We start from the raw sequence: 22,194 nt of genomic DNA, 5'->3' as shown, positions 1-22,194 counted from the left end.
CTTTTCTTTACACATTATGGGACTGCCTTCTCTGAAAGATACATGTACTGCTACTTCAAATTACCGTTGGAGCTATAATAGTTTGCTACTTAAAATTTGAGACAACCTTCATTGTGAGTACAGTATGTCATTGATGCTGTGTAGGCAGCTCACTAGGATTTACAGTATTAAATGCTGCTTTACTGGAGGTGGGGATTGATTATCTTTGCTTGAACTGGGTCTGTCTCTTCATGTGTGCGAAACCAGAAGTTCTCTCAAATGATCTGTTCTGTCTGGCTCTGGGACAGCATCAAGGGACACACAGGGTCCAGAGGATACAGCTGTCAGAAAAAAAATCTTCCTTTAACAGAGTGTAATGAGTTCACAAGAGAGTAAATAAAAGAGAGCAATAAAAAAATGATGTGAAGTGAAAGAGGACTTGTGTGGATAATGATTGTTATTGATACTATTGTGGTATTTCTTTACTTCACATTTCTCGGTTTTATCATTTTTACGTGTCACATATATTCAGTGTTGCTTTTCATTTAGCAGATGTTTTTCATAATTTTCATTATTAAAGGACAATTCCGGCAGGTTAATAACACATGGGTACAGAGTCGACCATTCTCTGGGATGTGTTTTCATGCTAATCGAATGTACCCAGTTTTAGCTCGAACCACTGATTAGCTTGTAACGCAAGTATATAGGGCATCGAGTAAGTAAAAAGAAATCGCTAGTTAATACCACTAACAAGGCTCAAAATAGCCTCACACTAACACGGTAGCATAATTAGGGTCCCTACATGCAAATCGAAGCATTGAGAACTTTGTAGGTGTACAGATAGTTTAATAAGAAGATACTTTATAAAGACAGTACACTTCGCGTATACAGGCAGGTGCAATCTTTGGAAAACAGTCTCGACCAGTCGAACCACAAACGCCGCACTAAGTGAGCTGGTCGATAGGAATTACGTTTGTGAAATCTAATTACATGGAAATGCATGAATTATATCTGTTTATTAAAATATATGGGTGCCTAACTACAAGAGAAGAAGGTGCCCCATACTTTCAATATTTTTACCAAAAACATAGCTCAAGCATTTTTAGTGACCATATGAGATTCCAAGTCACAGTTCAGCTCACGTAGCACCGCGTTCGTGGTTCGACTGGTCGAGACTGTTTTCCAAAGGTGGCTCCTGCCTGTATACGCAAAGAGTACTGTCTTTATAAATTATCTTCTTATTAAACTGTCTGTACACTTACAAATTTCTCAATGCTTCGGTTTGCATGTAGGGACCCTCATTATGCTACTGTGTTAGTGTGGGGCTAATTTGAGCCTGTTATTGGTATTAACTGGCGATTTCTTTTTACTTACTCTATGCCCTATATACTTGCGTTACAAGCTAATCAGTGGTTCGAGCTAAAATTGGGTACATTCGATAAGCATGAAAACACATCCCAGAGAACGGTCGACTTGGTACCCATGTGTTATTAACCCCTAGGTTCATTTTGCTAAGTCATAAACATTTTATAAATTAAAAACTTTTTTTAAATAATAAACATTATTATACTTTGAAATGTTTAACAGATCATAATTAAAATGAAAGTACATTCAAATACAATACATATATTAAATATAAATATAATATCAAAGTTTAATCAATAAAGTCAAGTCAAGTCACCTTCATTTATATAGCGCTTTTAACGATATAGATTGTTTAAAAGCAGCTTTACAGTGATAAAAGGAAATTAAAGTAACAGAGATTGTTTTGTCCAGCTAAAGTTAGTTTTGATTGATTCACTTCCATCACAACGATCATTAGTTATTAACTTAGGGGCCGCTAACACGACACCGTTCTAACAGAAAACCCTTAAGTTCTCTCTGCGCAAACTTTCAAAACGCGAACATGTGAGAATGCTGATGGTGTGCACATGCGTATTACGTGTTTAGTCTATAGGTATGCGTGTTTGAATATATATGTGCGCAGGCGTATAGTCCTTCTTTACAAACCAACCCTCATCAAACTACTTGTCTGGCCTTAACATTTATAATACAGAATTTTTATCGCTTCCGCGTAGCCACATGAACCGGAATTATCCCGACAACGTTTTATCTGTACAGAGGTTAAGGGAAGGGAAGGGAAGGGAAGGAGGCCTTCACAGGGGAGAGACTAGTTGACACTTCAGGACTGCGTTGTCGTCGTTTCCAGGCGCAGGTCCTTCTTCAGATCTGGATACGGCCTGGATCCGGCGGACTGTGGTAAACCTCGGATAAACAGAGAGACTAATATTAGCGTAGATGCCATTCTTCTTATGATGTAACAAGTACATCAGGATTTATGGGAAGTGTTCACAGTTCCGACTGACCTAATCTATGCAGCCTAACATTGAATTATAGAAGTCCATAATGTGTTGTGTGTATTTTAGGTCAAAGAGATGTGTTTTTCGATCTGTTTAACTCCCAGAAGAAGGCATGTAGCCGAAACGCGTTGGAGTTTTTTAGTGGGTTAATGTGACCAAGCCATAATAATAAAGGCTTTTTAACTTTTGCAATTGAGAGTGCCTTGGAGTTCCTTTTTCCTTTTTGATTTTTGGCATTTAGTTTCCCATCCAAAGAGCACCTCGATTTTAACCAAACTTTGGAGTCCAGGAAGCGCTCCTCTACCATTCCTTTTTTCATTGAGATGTGTTTTTAGTCTAGATTTGAACTGACAGAGTGTGACTGCTTCCTGGACAATGTTAGGAAGACTGTTCCAAAGTTTTGGTGCTAAATAGGAAAAGGATCTACCACCAGCAGTCGATTTTGATATTCTAGGTAATATCATGTAGCGACAATGCCTCTAGTTAGGGAAATTATTAGCTCAAATGAGAGGTCTTATTCATGAGACCTGAATATGCATATGTAGCAGGGTGGAATAACTCCACCTATTGGGAGATCGTGCGCATGCGTGTGGCTTATTGGCTGCCCTTGTATGGAGTATAAAAGTGCGTTTTGGCGACCGGATATGCGTCTTGGTATTGCCGTCATGTCATCTGTTGCCGTCGACGGTTTAGACTGTGTCCTTGTCTTCCGTCTGCTGTGCGCTCGCTGTCTACTTATCACAGGTATGTTCAGCCTCCTTATGAACAAGTATTGATCGTGTTTCGCTGTTATCCGTTTTATTTTCAGTAAATATTCATAGCATGTTATTTACAGCGGTATGTTTCGGATCGAGCGGCTGCATTCCCGTATAGTGTGCGACCATGAATGGTTTGTTTACGATGACTGTTCGGATCGAGCGGCTGCATTCCCGCATAGTGTGCGACCATGAATGGTTTGTTTACGATGACCATCCTGCGGTATGTATAATTATAGCTTTTAGTAATTTCTTTAGTAATCTGTTATTTTCTTTTACATATTCTTGTTATGCTCTGCAGATCTGAGGGTCCTCCCTGCCTACTCAATGGGATTGAGCGTCAATATTAACTCGTGAAGCGCCTAATTGTGACTACGTTGCTGTTTTGCCTCTACGTTTAGTTTATAGTAACTGTGTGCACGTTGTTGCGGTGTCGTGACGCGCCTGGGTCGGGGCTGGTGCGGCTTGCTGGCTGGTCTGTCTTCACCAGCTGCCACCTGCTTGATCTTCTGATTGTGCGTCAGCATATTGAGTTTATGAATGTTTATTGTTTTTCATACTTCATTCTGTGCATTGTAATTTATAATTGCTGAGTCTCAGTGAAGTTGTGCTTTTAATTTCTCTTTGTTTCCTTAAGATAAGTCATTTGTGTTTTGTTTTCGTTTGCTGTGTTATATTTGTCTTTTATAAGTTTGTTGGGTTTATATTTATTTTCTGTGCAGGAGTTGGGGGTACTGGAGTGGGGAGGCTAGCTGTTAGCGTGTGGTGATTTACACCTAGTGCCGTGTTTTCTTGTATCCAATCCTCACGTGTGTGCGGGCGTGTGTTTGGGTTACTGGGGTTCTTCTAATTGAGGCAGCTAGCCCGTGTCTCCAGGTGCCTCCACTCCTGGTCAACTAGCTCAATTTAAATATAGGTTTGTGGTTGTTATATGTGTCTGGTACATATTGTGCACGTTACTGTAAAATTGATTCTAAGAATCTTGCTGTGACGTTTTAAATATTTATACTTTCAATGTTGATAAATAAAAGTGTACTTCTCTTTTTTTCAATATGACTCACGTCTCCTCACTCATCCTTTGATCAACGAACCTGTGCGCCCTTAGGGCTGTTAGTCCCCAGTATTCTGGGGTGGCGTAGTCGACAATTATCACCATAAGGTAGATTATTTATTGAGAGCCAATTCCGCTTCTTGCCACACATATGTTGCGTACATAAATTAAATTATTCCCAAATAGGGAATAGTTCAAAACTTCAACTTATATCAACAATTACACGATTTCTCGTAGTAATTAATGATATAGGTAGGTAGAATTATATTTTAATTAGGGGAATTTTAGTTAGAGGTTAATGTTCGTTTATTATACAAACTGTCCGTCCAGCACACAGAATGTACAACTTCTGAACAGAAACCTATCGTCTTTAACACCGACAAATAATCCTTTCCTGTGGCCACAAAGAATTGATTATTTCTCGGGTTCTAAGCAATTTACAAATTGTGACATTCAAATCTGGTAGAGTCTTTAGGTCAGATCACACTTTCATTGACTTTAGCAATGGAACAATATGAGACAGATTCAGTTTAGCAGAATAATGGAATGTTTAATCAAACAACTAAAGATTACATGTACTATTTCAAATCACGCAGGAGTAAATATGCGTAACAAACAAACAATATAAACGATCGTAAATAAGAAATAAAATAAACTAAAGTAAAAGGTTAAGAGAGAAAGGGAAGAGAGAATTTGGGAGAGAGAGAGAATAAAAGAGAGAATAAGAATGATTTTATGTGAGTGTAAGTTGGTAGCGTTGGTAAGGAGATGTGGGCGTGTGTGTGTAACACGTGGTCTTGTGTTTTGTCTAGAACCACGTGTGTGTGTAAGTGTGTGTGTGGGTGATGGAGTGTGAGCGAGTGTGTGTAAGTAAGTGAGAGAGAATTTAGAGAAAGGCAGAAACAGTTTAAAACATTCATTAACAACGAAACCCCAACGTTTCTAGTAATCTTTAGACAACTTAAACAGCATTCTTTTCTTTCAGATTGTGAATTTAAAGATCTACGTTACTCTGTGTTGAAGATTGGCCCTCGGTGCCTGCGTCTGTGTGAACAAAGGCGCCTGGATCACGTGGTCACAGCGTTCTGATTGCTATAGCGACTTGAAGCGAGCGAGAACTCGGCAAAGATGATCTTAGCCTTGAGTTGGTTTCTTTGGTTCGTTGAAGAAGATTATCGAACTGAGGTAAAGTGGTTTTTAGAAAAGAAAGACTTAGAACAAAAACGAAAATAAAAGCGAGCGAAGGTTTCCTTGAAGGAAGGAGGCGGAGTTTCTTCTCTCTCTGGCGGACTGCAATGAGAGGAGAAAGAGCGCCGCATTTTGAAGGAGCTAAGGTCACGCCTTCGTAGGTGCGTGACCCAATCGTCTGGAAGGACAATTGTGACTACCTCCTGACGTTTTGCGAAGGCTCACGCCCCTTCCTACTAGGTATTGAAAAGATAAATTCGTTCCTAACATTAATAACACTGGTATTAATAAAAGAATGCATCCTCTGATATTCTGTGTTACAGATTCAACACCGTTGGGGTTTTTGGAAGAAAACCATACCGCGAATGACCATTCTATGATCTAATGACACAAAGATACATGATTTTTCAATATAATGAGCATTTCACCTTTTGATTATACCATAAAACTTAGTTATAACGGTCTTCCATATAAGGACCATGACACATAACACGAATACATTTCAAGAATATATAGAAAAGAGTGATTTTTGATCATAATGTCCAGGCATTTGAGCTTCTCTGTGTGTCGTGTGTTTTGGGGTTCGCCGAAAGTTCATCATGTGTGCTGAACTTTTGGTCTCGGAGCCGCGGGGAGGTTGCTATGTGTGTGTGTTTTTCCCCGAATTGATGAGATTAACGATCAGTGCATGTTCGGACATCTGGTTGAACACTCATTCTCTTGTTTTAAGGTGTTAATCAGTGTCTTAAAGGAGAACTCCGGTCAATTTTAACATTGAGCTCATTTTTTTGTACATTTGGAGTGCTGTCAATACAGAGAACAACAACAAAAATCGGTGTTGCCTACACCGAGTTATTCTATTTTTAAAATTTGCACCCTGTTGACTTCAATAGGGCAAGTAGTAAGCCTGCTTTTTAGCCTCTTAACATCCTTTAAGTGTCATTACAAGTGCACAGAAAATGTGAGTGATTCCTTCCGAGTAAACACGGGTGGATCTGACTGCAGTAGATGTTAGAGATATTAATAAAAACGAAGTTAATTCAGCCAGCGCTCATACCTTTGTTTACATCCTGTTTTCGGTGGAAGGCCATAGTAATCGATTGTCGAGTTCACGTGCATAGGTTTAGTTACCAATGATCACGCGCGTGAACTCGACAATCGATTACTATGGCGTTCCACCGAAAACAGGATGTAAACAAAGGTATGAGCGCTGGCTGAATTAACTTCATTTTTATTAATATCTCTAACATCTACTGCAGTCAGATCCACCGTGTTCACTCGGAAGGAATCACTCACATTTTCTGTGCACTTGTAATGACACTTAAAGGATGTTAAGAGGCTAAAAAGCAGGCTTACTACTTGCACTATTGAAGTCAACAGGGTGCAAATTTTAAAAATAGAATAACTCGGTGTAGGCAACACCGATTTTTGTCGTTGTTCTCTGTATTGACAGCACTCCAAATGTACAAAAAAATGAGCTCAATGTTAAAATTGACCGGAGTTCTCCTTTAAGAAACCCCGGGGGAGGTTCTGCGATGGCGTCTTGCTGGTCAGCGGATTTCTCTGGGGAGTACTAACAGAAGGCTTTGTTGATTCAAAACAGGAGATCTGTGTCCTTTAGATCGGCCCTTAATGATTTACTCCGAATGGTAGGCGCCACACGGTCTTGCACGTCCCAAACGTCGGGGTCGTCAGACAATAAAGGGTGTTTGTGGATTGCAGTAATTTAATCACGTCCTACAGCGGAAAGGGGGGTTTTATCATGAGATGAGGTTGAGTGATTTTAACTACATGCAAACTGTTCATCGACTTTGCGTTACAATCAATTTGGCTGTAATTTTGAGATCACAATAGATGTGAAGGACTATAATGCGTTAAGAGCTCGCTCAAGTACTGGGGAGCTAAACCATTTAATGTTTTGTAAGTAATCAGCAATATTAAAAAATGTATACGATGTTTAATAGGGAACCAATGCAGTGTTGACAGAACGGGGCTAATATGGTCATACTTCCTGGTTCTGGTAAGAACTCTAGCTGCTGCTTTTTGGACCAGCTGTAGTTTGTTTATTAAATGAGAACACTAATGTACTATTTATGAAGGCTATATCTTTAACACCAAGCATATCTGCTGACTCTGTTGATTTTCTAACTCAAAAGTTAACTTAAGTTAAAGTTAACAGGGGTCAGAGGCAAAAGAGTAATCCACAGAACAGGCAAAAAATCCAAAAACCAAGAGACATGAAACCAGGGAAAACGCTCGGAAATGCAGTGCAACAACATACAAAACTTCGCAGTGAGTGAATGAGTGAACATGGTATAAATAGGCTGAGACTAAAAGGGTGATGAGACACAGGTGAATGCAATCAGTGATGATGAGTCCGGGCAGTGAGTTATGGGAGATGTAGTTTGTGAGGAAGTGATAATAGTCTGGTGTGGAGTGCCCTCTGGTGGCTCTCAAGGGCACTCCAGCTGGTGACCATTACAGTATTAAACAAGTATAGACCAATCTCAAATCTTCCTTTCATAGGCAAGATCATTGAAAAAGTTGTCTTCAATCAGCTGAACAAATTCTTAATCTCGAATGGATACTTTGACAATTTTCAATCTGGTTTCTGACCGCATCACAGCACAGAGACAGCACTCATAAAGATAATAAATGATATTCGCTTAAATACTGATACAGGCGCATTATCAGTGCTGGTACTACTCAACCTCAGTACTGCATTTGACACTGTCGATCACAACATACTTCTTGACAGGCTGGAAAACTGGGTCTGGCTTTCTGGGATAGTCCTAAAATTGTTCAGGTCATATTTAGGAGGGAGAGGTTATTATGCGAGTATAGGAGACCATAAGTCTGAATGGACATACATGACATGCGGAGTCCCTCAAGGCTCAATTCTTGTGCCACTCCTATTCATCCTGTATATGCTCCCACTGAGCAGACTGATCTCATGAAATGGCGTATGTATGACACGCCAATTCGTATTTCCATTTTTGGCGTGTTATCAACACGCATAATCGCTTTTCAGCGTGTTTATCAACGCCGTTGATTTACATTACATTACTGTATATAAATATATATGACCTACCCCAACCGCGTCCCTAAACCTACCCATCACTCGGGTTAATACCATTTATGAGTGTTCCCCTACCATCCTAGGAAAAAAAATATTGCTCCCCAGATGTAGATATACATTTTCCTCCGTTTCGCTCGGACATTTAACGGCGTAAACATACACGCGGAATCACTCTGACGTTTAACGGCGTACACATACACGCGCGTGGACATACACGCGGAAAGCTCAAAATGCGTATAAATAACACGCCACTTGACTTGAAAGTGGCGTGTATGTTTACGCAAAGTCATGATGTCATGTTGCACTGAGCCAAATAATGAGAAAGAACCAAATTGCTTACCACAGCTATGCAGACGAGACACAGATCTACTTAGCCATATCGCCTAACGACTACAGCCCCATTGACTCCCTGTGCCAATGCATTGATGAAGTCAACAGTTGGATGTGCCAAAACTTTCTTTCAAAACTCAAAACTTTCAAAACTTTCAAAACTCGGTGTGATTCTGGAGTCAGACCTCAGTTTCAGTAGTCATGTCAAAGCAATAAATAAATCAGCATACTATCATCTGAAAAATATTGTAAGAATTAGATGCTTTGTTTCCAGACAAGACTTAGAGAAACTTGTGCATGCTTTCATTACCAGTAGGGTGGATTATTGTAATGGACTCCTCACTGGCCTTCCCAAAAAGTCAGTAAGACAGTTGCAGCTCATACAGAAGGCTGCTACCAGGATTCTGAGCAGAACCAGAAAATATGAACATATCACACCAGTCGTCAGGTCTTTACACTGGCTCCCAGTTACATTTAGGATTGATTTTAAAGTATTATTACTGGTATATAAATCACTCAATGGCCTAGGTGACCTCAATACATTGCAGATATGCTCACTGAATATAAACAGATCACTCAGATCATTAGGATCACATCAGCTAGAAATACCAAGGGTTTACTCAAAGCATGGTGAGTCTGCTTTTAGCTATTATGCCAGTCGCAGCTGAAACCAGATTCCATAAGAGATCAGATGTGCTCCTACAGTAGTCACATTCAAATCCAGACTCAAAACACATCTGTTTAGCTGTGCATTTAATGAATGAGCACTGTGCCAATGTTCGTCTGACTGTTTGCACTGTATTTTATTTCCTTTTTATTCTAAACTGTTCTTATTTATTTTGATTTTAATTACTTCTATGTGAAGCTCTTTGAATTACCATTGTGTATGAAATGTGCTATATAAATAAACTTGCCTTGCCTTGCCTTGAGTGACCCTGAATGGGAGCTAGAGCTAAGGCCCCTCAGAGCCCTGTTGGACTTACCATCTCCCACAGTGGACAACACATGAGAGAGCCCACATAGAGGGAAGTTCAGGAGGTGGTTCCAGCAGCTCTGCTCCAGGACCCAGAGGTGTACACTACAAGGTGTACAAGTGTTGCCCTGAACTCCTCAAGATCCTATGGAAGATATTGCGAGTGGTGTGGCATAGGAGCACAGTAGCAGACCAGTGGAGGCACACACAGGGGGTCTGGATACCAAAGGAGGACAACTCAACCAAACTGGAGCTTCTTGCTTCTCAACATGGAAGGAAAGATCTTCTTCATTGTCCTAGCCCGATAGATGACAGACTTCCTCATTAAGAATGGCTACATTGACACCTCTGTGTAGAAACATGGCATTCCAGGAGTGCCGGGTTGCCTAGAGGCTCACAAAGAAAAGGGAGACCTTGTGGTGCTTTGGCTTGCGCTTGCCAATGTGCACGGCTCCATTCCCCACAAGCTTGTTGAGATGACCCTGGATCACCACCACATACCTAGTAAGATAAAGGACTGAACTACTACAGGAACTTCAGACTTAAATTCACTTCAAGGAATTAACATCAGAATGGTACCAGATTGAAAAGGGGATCAAAAATAGGTGCACCATCTCAGTTATTCTCTTTGCCCTTGCCATGAATATGGTGGTTAAGGCTGCAGAAGTTGAGTGCAGAGGCCCCCTGTCCAAGTCTGGCGTTCGACAGCCCCCTATCAGAGCCTTTATGGATGACCTCACTGTAACCGCACCATCAATGCCATGAAGCCGGTGGATACTCCAGGGCCTGGGAAAACTTATATCCTTGGCAAGGATGAGATTCAAGCCTAATTTCAAGATCCATGGTGCTGAAAAGGGGGAAAGTGTTGGACAAGTTCTGTTTCCAGGTGGATGGTATTGTAATTCCATCCATTACTGAGAAGCCTGTTAGGAGCCTCAGGGATGCTACAGCCATCCAAGCAAACATCAGGGAGCTTGAATCTTGGCTTTCCACAGTCAAAAAGCGGATTTAAGGTGGAGGCTGGTGCTGAAGCGGAAAGGATCTGCAAGATGGTGGGCATGTGTCTGCAGGGAGCATGGATGAGGTGGGAGGGTGCGCTGGAGGAGAAGATCTCCTGGACTGAGATCTGGCAGGAAGATCACCAGCGGATCAAGTTCTTGGTCCAAGTATCAGCAGTTGGTGGAGGAGAGCAGAAGGGTAGACTGAAAGGGAAACTGCAAGCCTATTGAAGTTGGGTGTAGAGGATTTGCTGGTCAGTCACTGTGTAAGGTCTGATCATCAGGGTCTGATCAACCCTGGCTGGGTGAGGGTGTATGGTGTTGAGCCTGAAAGGCCTGAAACACCCAATGACCTCAGGAACATCACTGAAGATGTGTCCCAGCGCATCCTAGAATGTATCTTTGACGCAACAACAAATTGGAGTAAAAACATATAATTAGATTTAGAAGTAAATGCGAAAACTATGTTTACACATAGTTAAGCAGTTTACATGTTTGCATACAACTTGTTATTTGAGTTATTATGAAGAGTGCATGGCTCGAACATGATTGAAACCGTGCGCTTACACAAGACAAGACAAGACGATAGCAGTGTCAGAGCTCTGTCTCGAACCCAAGAATAAACAGACCGAAGTGACAGATGATAATGTCATTCAATAGTGTGCCTTTGCTGGCCAGGGAACAAGTATTCAGAAGAACAAAGTTATGTGTGAAGAAATGAAGTTATGAGTATGAGTTACACTGCACTGAGAGTAAGTCAAATCTCTGGCCAAAGGATTGAGAATACGGTATGATCTAATTCCGAGTTGTCTCTCAACAAGGGTCTGTGCTTACTCACAGCCTTGTGGGCAGGCTCTTTCCAGGGCATGGCAGAGTTGGTATTGAAGTTCCCATAGCATCATCACCACAGAATCTCGTTCCCCTCTCAGGGAATTGTGGAACTCAAGGCTGTTACGGTGCCATGCCCAGTTTCACCTCTGCGACTTCTTCGGTCGACGTGTGTTCATGTGGAGGCGTTCCAATAGTGTTAATGCCATGACGCAGCGTCTCATTCTCCTCTCGGGGAACCGGGTTACGTAACCTAAGACGATTTGCTTCATTAGGAACTAGCTTCAATTCTTGAGAATTCTTGAGACAAAACAGCCAACAAAGTGGCATCCAGCAATTATTATGTTAAAGAGCTATTTATACTTTATTTCATCCATAAAAAAAATATTTTGTTGGTACTGTATAAATTAATGATATTGAGGTATGTTGAATAAAAACTTTGACTTAAATAAAACCAATCAGTTTATTTCATGTTCTTATTTTTTTTCAGTGTACCCAACAGCAAAAAGTAGTGTGTGTATGTATATGTGTAGCAGGGTGGCTGAATCCACTTATGAGGATATCATTCACCTGTGCTTAGTTGAAGCCCCCGCCCCTTTCTTGTTTGATATAAGGGATGTGTGGTGGCCACATGGCATGCGTCTTGGTATCGCCCTTGTGACGTCATCCGTGGTTGCCACAGGCTTAGACTGTAAGCTGGCTTCCTCATCTGCTGTGTGCTGGCTGCCCACGCCTCACAGCATGTCATTGATAGCATGTGTTCCTGACTGAGCCGCTGTACTGCAATATGGTGCGCTACCGCGAAGCGGTTTGTGTGCCGGGATCATCCCGCGGTCCCCCTGCGTAACTGAGGTGTCTCTTGGGCTAATTGTGGGAATTGAGCATCAACACTGAACTTTGATTGCGTATAAGTGCGACTATGTCGCTGTTTTGCCTCCACGTTCATCACGATAGCAACCATTAACTGTTGTGACTCTGTGCTATTGAGGATTGTGTATTTGTTTGACTGTGCGAGCTGGCAGGTTATCTCCTCTGGCCGCCGCCTATTGAATTCCATTGGTTTTTGAAGCATCTTGTATGTATGTATGTTTAGCTGTGGGTAACGTATGGTTTTATGTTTGATTATTTGGTTTTGTTCATTCTGTCTTATTTTTGATCACTGCGAACCTGAGTGAATTTGGTTTATTTCAATGTTAACTTGTTTTCATGTGGTACTGTGAGTCCTAATTATGTCAAGTGGTTTAGATCGTTGAATTATTTGACTTATCTTATTTTTTTGGATTGTTTTCATATGCTTTGTGTGTTTCCCATTTTGCTGTCTTTGTTGGGGGGTTGGGGGGTTGGCGGGTTGGCGGGTTGGGGGGGGTGGGGTTTGCTTTCCAATTTGGTAGCTGGCCTGGGGGGTATTCCAGAAAGCTTGGTTAACTTACCATTTGGTAAATCATAACCTCTGGGTTGATTTACCCCAAACCCGCATACCATGAGTATGTCGGTTCCAAAACACCTGAGAAGAGTTAGTTTAATCAACCTCCTACTGGTTACCCAGAGTTAATGCGCGCGCACGGTGAGTAGGCTACATAAAGACATTTTCAATGGATCGCCGATTTCAGGAGTCACCATGGAAACCCAGGGAGAAAAAAAGCGAGCTACATACTTAGGTGAAACTGAGTTGGAGGTTTTAATGCTTGCTTATGAAGACTATAAGCCCATTATAACAAAAAAAAAAAAACAATACTGCTGCATCAGCAAAAGAAAGAGAGTTGGCTTGGCAAAAAATAACGGACAGAGTAAATGCACGAGTTTATAAAATTATAAATGGGCTATTTTCCCCTTTCATTGTGACGCAAAAATTATTTGGGGCATGTAGTAAAAATAGACAAGTATTTACTTGTTGGCCTCCATACATTTCTTAATATTACAGTAGTAATGCACATAATTGGCTACTAACATATAATCAGGTGTAATCCTTCTGGAGCCAGAAGAAGTGTGAGCCAAGTCAAAATGAAACACAAAAACATTCTCCAGCAAGGTAATATTTTCTAAACTTGTTACTGATGCCATGCAATTTAGTTTTCTATGTAGCCAATAGAAAGAAGGCTGAGGCCCGTAAAACAGGTGGGGGTCCACCTCCACCTTCCCTCACCCCAGCTGAGGAGCTGGCACTGTCCCTTAATAAAGGGCGACCTGTGGTCGATGGGATTCCAGGGGCAGTTCATCGGACTCAGCTACCAAGACAAGTGGCTTAGTAAAATGTAGGTGTACCATATTAATACTTATGATTTATTGATGTTTTCACTGTTTTTGTCAGTGTTTTAATAAAGAAAATCATCAACATTGTCACCATTTTAAATAGGCATTTTGAATGCATTTTACAGTCATTGATTCACTTGTGCAGTATGCATGCTGCTTTGACTGCATATGCTGTGTACTGTAATCTTATTACTAGTACTCTTAGATGTTCCTAATGTCCTTCTTTATTAGTTGTATTTGTTTAAGAATATACAGTGAGTATTGAATATGCATGATTATCTTATTGGTTTAATTATCTTGCAGTTGCTGATGGCCACATTGTATTATTGGATCCTCCTGCAACACCACACTCTGTCACAGTTGTAAGTGATTATTGTCTTTAGGTTTCTGTTTGCTAGACCAAGCATCCTTCCTTATTTTCACTGTAGGCTGAAGATGAAGAGACCACTTCTGCTGTGACAGAAACAGAAAATGTGGGGAGGCCCATAGAGGTATGATGCATAGAATGAATTCCCCCTTTTTTGCATAAGAGAATAAATAAATTGTCATTGTCATTTTACAGAATATGGCAGGAGATTTTAATACAGATGAGGGTCCATCTACCTCCACACAGAATCTTAGCAGTGTAAGAAATGTTCTGCAGTTCTCCTTCCTCATTTAAATATTTGGTCTGTGTTTGTATTACAGACTTTATCAGTCATGTTTAATTATTCTGTCTTTCTAGTTGCCTGCCAAAGAGCTGTATAAGGTCCACCTTCAAAAGCAAATCAGAAAAAGTGACATGGAGATGGACCTTATACAGCTTCAAATGGAGGAGAAAAGGCTTAACCTAAAAAAAGGCCAGACTTGAATTGCTGGAGCACCAGCTTAAGGTGGGAAAAAGTATGTGAACAGTAATCTGTCATTGGTTGATGAATGAAATCTAAAGCAATAAATACAAATGTCTTTTGTTACAGGAAATAAAGAAACAATGAACAACACTTGACTGTTAACTGGTTTTAATTAAAGTGATTTTGGCAAATCATGTCTCGTACCACCCTGCCATCTCTTTGGTCTACTGGGTTCACTGGGGGTTCCTCTTGGCCATCTTCAAGAGAAGGGGGGGCCCTCTCACCTCTCAGTGTGGCAATGTTGTGAAGAACAACACAAGCAGCTGTGATGTCACATGACCTTTCTGGGTTGACCCTGAGCCCACGCAGGCACTGAAACCTTGCCTTCAGGATGCCTATGGTCCATGTTCTGCTGTGGGCCAGGTTGAATTGTGCCTGTGGTCCAGGCTCAGGTTCAGGGTAGGGTGTCATCATATAGGGCAGACAGGGGTACCCTCTGTCCCCCAGCAAGTAACCATTGAAGTGTCATATAAAGGTAGTTAAAATGTATAATTGCATTAAAAAAAAACATTAAAAAAAACAAAACAAAAAAAAACATTGTGTAAGGCAAAACATACCCTGTTGAAATTTGTGGCACAATGATGACTCCCTAAACATTCTGGCATCATGTACAGACCCTGGCCATTTGGCTTCAACATTAGTGATGAGGTGGGTTGCATCACATATCACCTAGTTAGTGGGGACCAGTAATGAGGGTGATTTAATGGTTTAAACACCCAAACATTTAGCACCCAAAAAATCTATTGTCACCTGCACATTGATGCTATGGATTGACTTCCTATTAACATAGTCTCCTTCATTGACTGAAGGAGCTTTAATGGGAATGTGGGTTCCATCAATGCACCCAATCACATTTGGGAACCCTGAAATTGAAAGTTATATAATTAGAAACTTTTAAAATTATTGTGACTGTCACTGTATACAGTATGAATAGATTAAGTATAGTGCTATGTAACTAAAATGGTCTTTCATAGAATATCATAGAATGGACAAACCCGCCACTCTGTGGAATTCCTCTTTAATGACCCTCAGTGGTTTATGGCCAGGGAACTGCACAAAAGTGTGTAGGAACCGTTTGAGTGCAATGCATACTGTACGAACAGCCCTACACACAGTTGCCTTTCCCACATGCTCTGCATCACCTATTGTATACAAAAAACTCACCGTCGCAAAAAAGTTAAATAAATGGAGTTAAATATTTAACTCCATTATCTTCGTTTAATAAATTAACGATTCTTTTGAAAAACGGCAACGCTCCCGCAAATATTCATTTGGATACGAAAACACATTGATACGTGGTCGTATCACCCTCTCACGGCGGAAAAGAATTTGTATTATCTGTGCTTCCACATCCACTGGATCGTCTTTAAAACGGCACGCCATGCTCAGTAACCTTCTGAAACAAACTAACCCTGAAACATAACCTGCTACCGAGCAGGTTATCTTCAGAGAGTAAGTTCCTATGGTTACATACATACCCAGAAAGTTACCTCCGTTTTTGGAACCGAAAGTTGAGGTTATCCACTAACTTACCCTTAAACTTACCCGGGTATGTCACATAACCTGCTTTCTGGAATACCCCCCTGGACCTCCAGATACCTCTGCTCTTGGCTAATTTGTTTTCTTTAAATTGAGTTTATTTACTGTGTGTATGAGTAGATGCTGATTGATGGTGTTCATCATTATTATAATGCCAATGTGAGTTTTTAACTTTGAAATTTCTAGCTATTTATTATTCAACATTAACAAACAAAATAAACTTTTCTACTTGAATGTATACGACTCATGTCTTCTCACCCACCCACTCAAAACGAACCTGTGTGCCCTTAGGGCTATTTCCCTGGTTTTCCGGGGTGGCGTAGTCGATATTGCCATTTCTGTTAAAAGTGTGGTAAACCTTTCTCAATTCTCTTACTCTCGCACCGCAACACGTATATGTATATGTATATGTATGCATATGTATAAGTATATATGTGTGTATATATATACAGTACTGTGCAAAAGTCTTCGGCATATTATTATTTTTATACCCAACCCCCCCGAAAAAAGGTTTTATTTACATATTATGCTGTAGTGTGTCAGTTTGAAATATCAGTTTACTTTTCCTAACATTCCTTTTATAATAAAAATTATAATAATCCAGTGAGATTTTCATATACACAAGGGATCTGACAACAGCCTGTATGCTCCACACGGAGATCTGATCTCACCATCATCGAGTCCATCTGGGATTACATGAAGAAACTGAAAAAAAAAAAAAACTGAGACAGACTAAATCCAGAGGAACTGCGGCAACGTCTCCAAGATCTCCGGCTGTCTCCAGCTGCCAGAGATTGTTAATCCTGATAGGAGTACATTCATGCAAACAGGGCAGATGCTACAGTGTGTGCCTTTTCAAATTAATACTCTGTTATATAATGAGGTCTGCTGAAGCATAGTAGGGTCGACAACTTGTCTTAAAATATTAATAGGATCATTAAATTATGAGCGATTTTGTTTTCCTTAATATATTAATTTGACTCAAATCAGCATATTCAATATATACTGTATGTGTATATATATATATATATATTGTAGCGTCAGGATGAAATCACGATGACTTATTCATTCTAAGTTTCAGAAAGCTTTTAACCTATTGGACTCCTTCATGTAAATCACAGTCCTAGCGCCAATGAGTCTGGATCAAATTTCTCCATTGACACGTTAGTGTCATGGTAGAGATAAAACAGAAACACCTCCAAACTTTTTTGTGAGCTTCAAAAAGATCGTAATCACCTCAACTCCCCTCTCACTGCAAGCAAAAAGTCCAGGGGCCAGTTTCACAAAGATAGACTTTGACTATGACTTAGATATAGTAGATAGTCAGACTTCAGATAGACATCTAAATCAGAGCGTTGCACAAAGCACTTAAGACTCTGACTATCTTAAGTAGGACTACACTGCAATGCATTTTGGGTAAAATAAGACACTTTTCAAAACAAAAAAACATGGCGGATCAAGTAAGCGCATTCAACCGCTCAGTGCAGTTTACCCCAGCGGAAAATATGTATTTGTTGGAGGAGTTACAAGTACATTTTACTTGGGAAATTTAGCGGAGAATGTAGTAACAAGAAGAAATGTTTAATTTGGAAAAAGATTGCAACGACAGTTAACAGCGTTAATCCGATCGTTGAGCGGAGCGTTAAAGACGTACAGAAAAGATACAAAAACATGGTACAAGATACCCTGTATACCACCCGTGACACAGAAGCTTTTCTGAGACCCACTGTGTCACCAACAGCATTCAGAAAAGTTCCTGTTGCATAAAATCTCAACGCAATGCAAACCAGCTGCGCCATTCGGCGTCTGTCCGCGGCGCCCAGCAATGGCTCAGGACCTTGGTCAAAATCCTGCCACGCCACAGAGCGCCATTTACATTTTTGTCTCATATTTGTCTCAAATCGTTGTTAATGTATATACTGACTTCACCCTGTCCTGCAATATACATTTAGTTTTACATTCATTTACAGAAATCAGCTGCGTGGATGAAAACTGCTGATGTTATCGTATTTTCAGGTGATATTCTCAATTCATTCAGTTAACGGACGCTCTGAGGTAAAGTGTTCAGACTGCAGAATTTAGTTTGCAACGAATGTATTTAATTGTACAGTACAATCATAACATAGTACAGACATTATCTTAATTCCATAATGTCCTTAAAATTAACAATATTGCTGGCCATAAACTGAGAAAATGCGTGTCCGGTGTGCGATACCTCGAGTTGTCCTAGACGCGACGTGGTGCGGCGCTGCGCTTCTCGTCCGGTGTGCGACCCCCTTTAGACCTAAGTTAGCCTGGGGGTAAGGTGTCTTTTTTTTTGGTCTAAATTAAGTCAGTCTTTATTTTTGTGAAACAGTCTAACTTGCATTAGACTAGTCTATGAGCAAATTTTAGACTTGTCTAACACTATAGACCGGTCTAAAATAGCTTTGTGAAACCGGCCCCAGGTGGCATGGAGAGACCTCTCCGAGACGCCCAATACACATACACAAATATTCTTTGCATTTAACTCAGAATATAAGTCATTCCACAATGTATATGATATATTCCTGTATGTATGCATGTTTCCCCCTGCATATTAGCCTAGTTATGACTTTCTAGTTGTGTTAGTTGAACTCTAATTGCTTATTTTCAAGAATAAGAATGTATCTCTACTTGTGTATCTTCCAGACATATCTATTAGTGGAGCGGCTAAGTGCTTATGTTTGGCAGAATCGTTCAGTTTATGATACAAGCGTGAAAATTGGCATGAGTAGTCTCCATGGGTCACTTGACAAGAAAATTGTCCGAGCCACTTGAAATTTCAAGATGGCAGCCATTTTTCAAGATGGCTGACACCTTAGTGGAGCAGTTAAGTGATATAGTGGTTTATTTGGTGATACAAGCATGAAAATTGACATGAGCAGTCTCTGTGGGTCACTTGACAATAAGCCACCTACAGCTACTTGAAATTTCAAGATGGCGGCCATTTTTTAAGATGGCCACCACCTTAGTGGAGCAATTAGGCTTAAGAAATCATTTAGTTGGTGATACAAGCATGAAAATTGCCATGAGCCTAATTGCTCCACTAAGGTGGTGGCCATCTTGAAAAATGGCCGCCATCTTGAAATTTTAAGTAGCTGTGGGTGGCTTATTGTCTAATGACCATCAGAGACTGCTCATGACAATTTTCATGTTTGTATCACCAAATAAACCACTATATCACTTAACTGCTCCACTAAGGTGTCGGCCAGCTTGAAAAATGGCCGCCATCTTGAAATTTCAAGTAGCTGTGGGTGGCTTATTGTCTAGTGACCATCAGAGACTGCTGATGCCAATTTTCATGCTTGTATCACCAAATAAACCACTATATCACTTAACTGCTCCACTAAGGTGTCGGCCATATTGAAAAATGAAAAATCTTGAAATTTCAAGTGGCTCGGACAATTTTTTTGTCAAGTGACCCATGGAGACTGCTCATGCCAATTTTCACGTTTGTATCATAAACTGAACGATTATACCACTTAGCCGCTCCACTATATCTTGGTACCGAATTAAACCTCGGTTTGCCTAAGCTAAATATATATAGTAGGTTACAATAAAATGTATTATACTATGTTTACCATCCTTTGGAGTAGAAATGACAAATTCTAACACCATCATAAACCATGCAAATTAGGCTGTCAGAAGGAGACAAAAGCTGTGTCCCAATGTGAAGGCTGCATCCTTCGAAGGATGCACCATGTAGCCTTCGTAGGATTTCCTAATTGCACAAACAGGTGTTTCTGATCACCACTCCTGGCGCCAAGCAACGGTGTGAGAGGACAGCTGCCATCCTGATAATTCATTTGATATAATTGAGTAAACAGTTATGGAGCCAGAATTGGCTATTTGGAGGACATGGTGAGGATGTTTCAGCCCCGGCACTGCCAGGTCATGTATTTTCGGTTTAGCCCTGTTTGAATATAAAACCCAACTGAATATAAAAAAGTCCAGTATTTCTCCCGCTCGTCATCGGCAGCTGTCACTGTTGCCAGGTGACAAGAATCCTCCATAGGCTAGACCGGTCCGAACGCTTCAGATGCGCCCTTTGATATGGGACGCAGCTGTAGTTAGCAACAATTTGTTAATATTGTAACAATAGACCTACATTTTGTTACTTTAATTTTCGGAACTGCATATTTCATTAAGTATTCACGTACAAATGTGAAGTAACCTACTGAAGTACTTTTTTTCCCTCACATATGACACAAACTACACAAAAGTATATAGTTTAAATGTAACAACCTTGAAAATATTCTTCAGTAGTAGCATAATATAAATGCAAAACTATCATAAAAACCCTGACGAGGAGTTTTTTTTCCCCCTGCAGAATACATACCTCTAGTTTTACTCTTGATACTTTAAGTACATTAGAGTATGCAAGATTATTTTGCTTAACTAAGGTTTTAGCAGTTTTTCCTCAATGCAGTATTAGTAGTTATTAAAAGTACTTTTTCAGAAATATACTCTTTGTGAAAAAAAACAAAACAAAAAAAACTCAGTGACATGGCAGCCGTCGATTGAGTCAGCCCTGCAAACCTGTTGGTAGACAACTTAGACCAGTGGTTCTCAACTCCAGTCCTCGGGACCCACTGCTCTGCACATTTTGTATTTTTCCCTTATTTAACACACCTGAATCAGATCATCAGCTCATTAGGAGAGACTCCATGAACTGAACTGAGTGTGTCAGATAAGAGAGACATACAAAATGTGCAGAGCAGTGGGTCCCGAGGACTGGAGTTGAGAACCACTGACTTAGACCATCCCAGATGATATCCCACCAGCAGGAGGCCTTACCGGGGTCTCTATTGTGGCAGCTCATCCCAGTCTAGCAGCACCACCAGGGTCTCCCTGCTCAGCTCAATAAAAGTCTACATTATTTTTTTCTTATTTTATGTACTGTAAATGTAAATGTTTATGTTGATTTTGATATGTTTAACGTATGTTTTTAATAGTTGGAAAAAGTACTTTAATGTAGCCCGTAGAACAAATGATTTTCATTTACCAATTTTATTTGAAAAAAAAAAAAAAGGTATAGAAGAATTTGTTTCATGTAGAAATTATGACTGTCATTACAAAAATAAACAATGTCCAGAACAATTAATTCTATTTTATTTACACATTTAAAGTTGCATAAAAATAATGTACAGATTTTTTCTTTCCTTTTAAAAAATAAAAGTGAAAAAAAGTTAAACAAGAATATGTAGAAAAAATATATATTTTTCTATCATTCTCTCAAGAAGAGAAAACAGCCTGTCCATCCTGTGCTCTCCTTGCCTCTGCCTCCCTCCCTAGTTGCCCTTTGTATCGCCGCCTTCGTGCTGGTGCTGCTGGTGCTGCTGCTGCCCCTGGGTCCTCCTCACCGTGGGAACCCACTGCTGAACTCGGCCCTGGTGTGTCCTCAGGGATTGAGGCAATGACGACAGGGGGGTTGGTGCAATGCCTCTGTCCCAACACCTCATCCATGAGGACAAACCAGGGCCAAGTTTCAGGTGTCCCAGGACACTTACCATCCTAAGGGCAGAGCAAATGAACCATGGCTTGTTAACAACAACAGCACAATACATTTCAGCAAAGATGTGTGTATTAATTTTCTTACTTTGTATTTTTTTTTTTCTCCTGAATTGCTCTAAAAAAGCAGAAAAGGGTTCTTAACACAGGGGTGCAATCTTAAGTGCATTGTTAAAACTGCAAAATATGACACATCAAGACATGCATACAAAATACTTCAGAAATCATATTTCTGGAAACTCAAATTTGGTTAAAACCTTTGTAGACATAGCTTTCATGTCAGCAGTACAAAAACACATAGAAGTGAAACCCTATTGCCTTATCTAATGCTTTTCTTATTGTTGTGAGCTTTATAGGGTGAGTGATATTTCTTATAATACACAAGTGAGATAGACTAGTGCAAATATTACAAATAGGTTGTTAAACTAACATTAGCACAAGT

At 40.3% G+C, this 22,194-nt stretch overlaps 1 long non-coding RNA gene across 2 annotated transcripts; it reads left to right on the top strand.

The window, feature by feature from the left end:
• The first annotated feature begins 12,966 nt into the window (after nt 1-12,966).
• On the top strand, nt 12,967-16,211 carry LOC307164650. Of its 2 annotated transcripts, XR_013822310.1 has the most exons (6): nt 12,967-13,105; nt 13,500-13,527; nt 13,624-13,793; nt 14,095-14,282; nt 14,354-14,416; nt 14,516-16,211. It is a non-coding gene; the product is annotated as an uncharacterized lncRNA (long non-coding RNA). The 2 variants fall into 2 exon arrangements; XR_013822311.1 differs by having other exon boundaries at nt 14,095-14,416.
• The last annotated feature ends 5,983 nt before the right edge of the window (nt 16,212-22,194 follow it).

This window comes from Squalius cephalus (genome assembly GCF_949319135.1).
Source record: "Squalius cephalus genome assembly, chromosome: 9".
NCBI lineage: Eukaryota > Metazoa > Chordata > Actinopteri > Cypriniformes > Leuciscidae > Squalius > Squalius cephalus.
The sequence above is the reverse complement of the archived record's forward strand: the minus strand, read 5'-3'. Positions and strand labels throughout refer to the sequence as shown.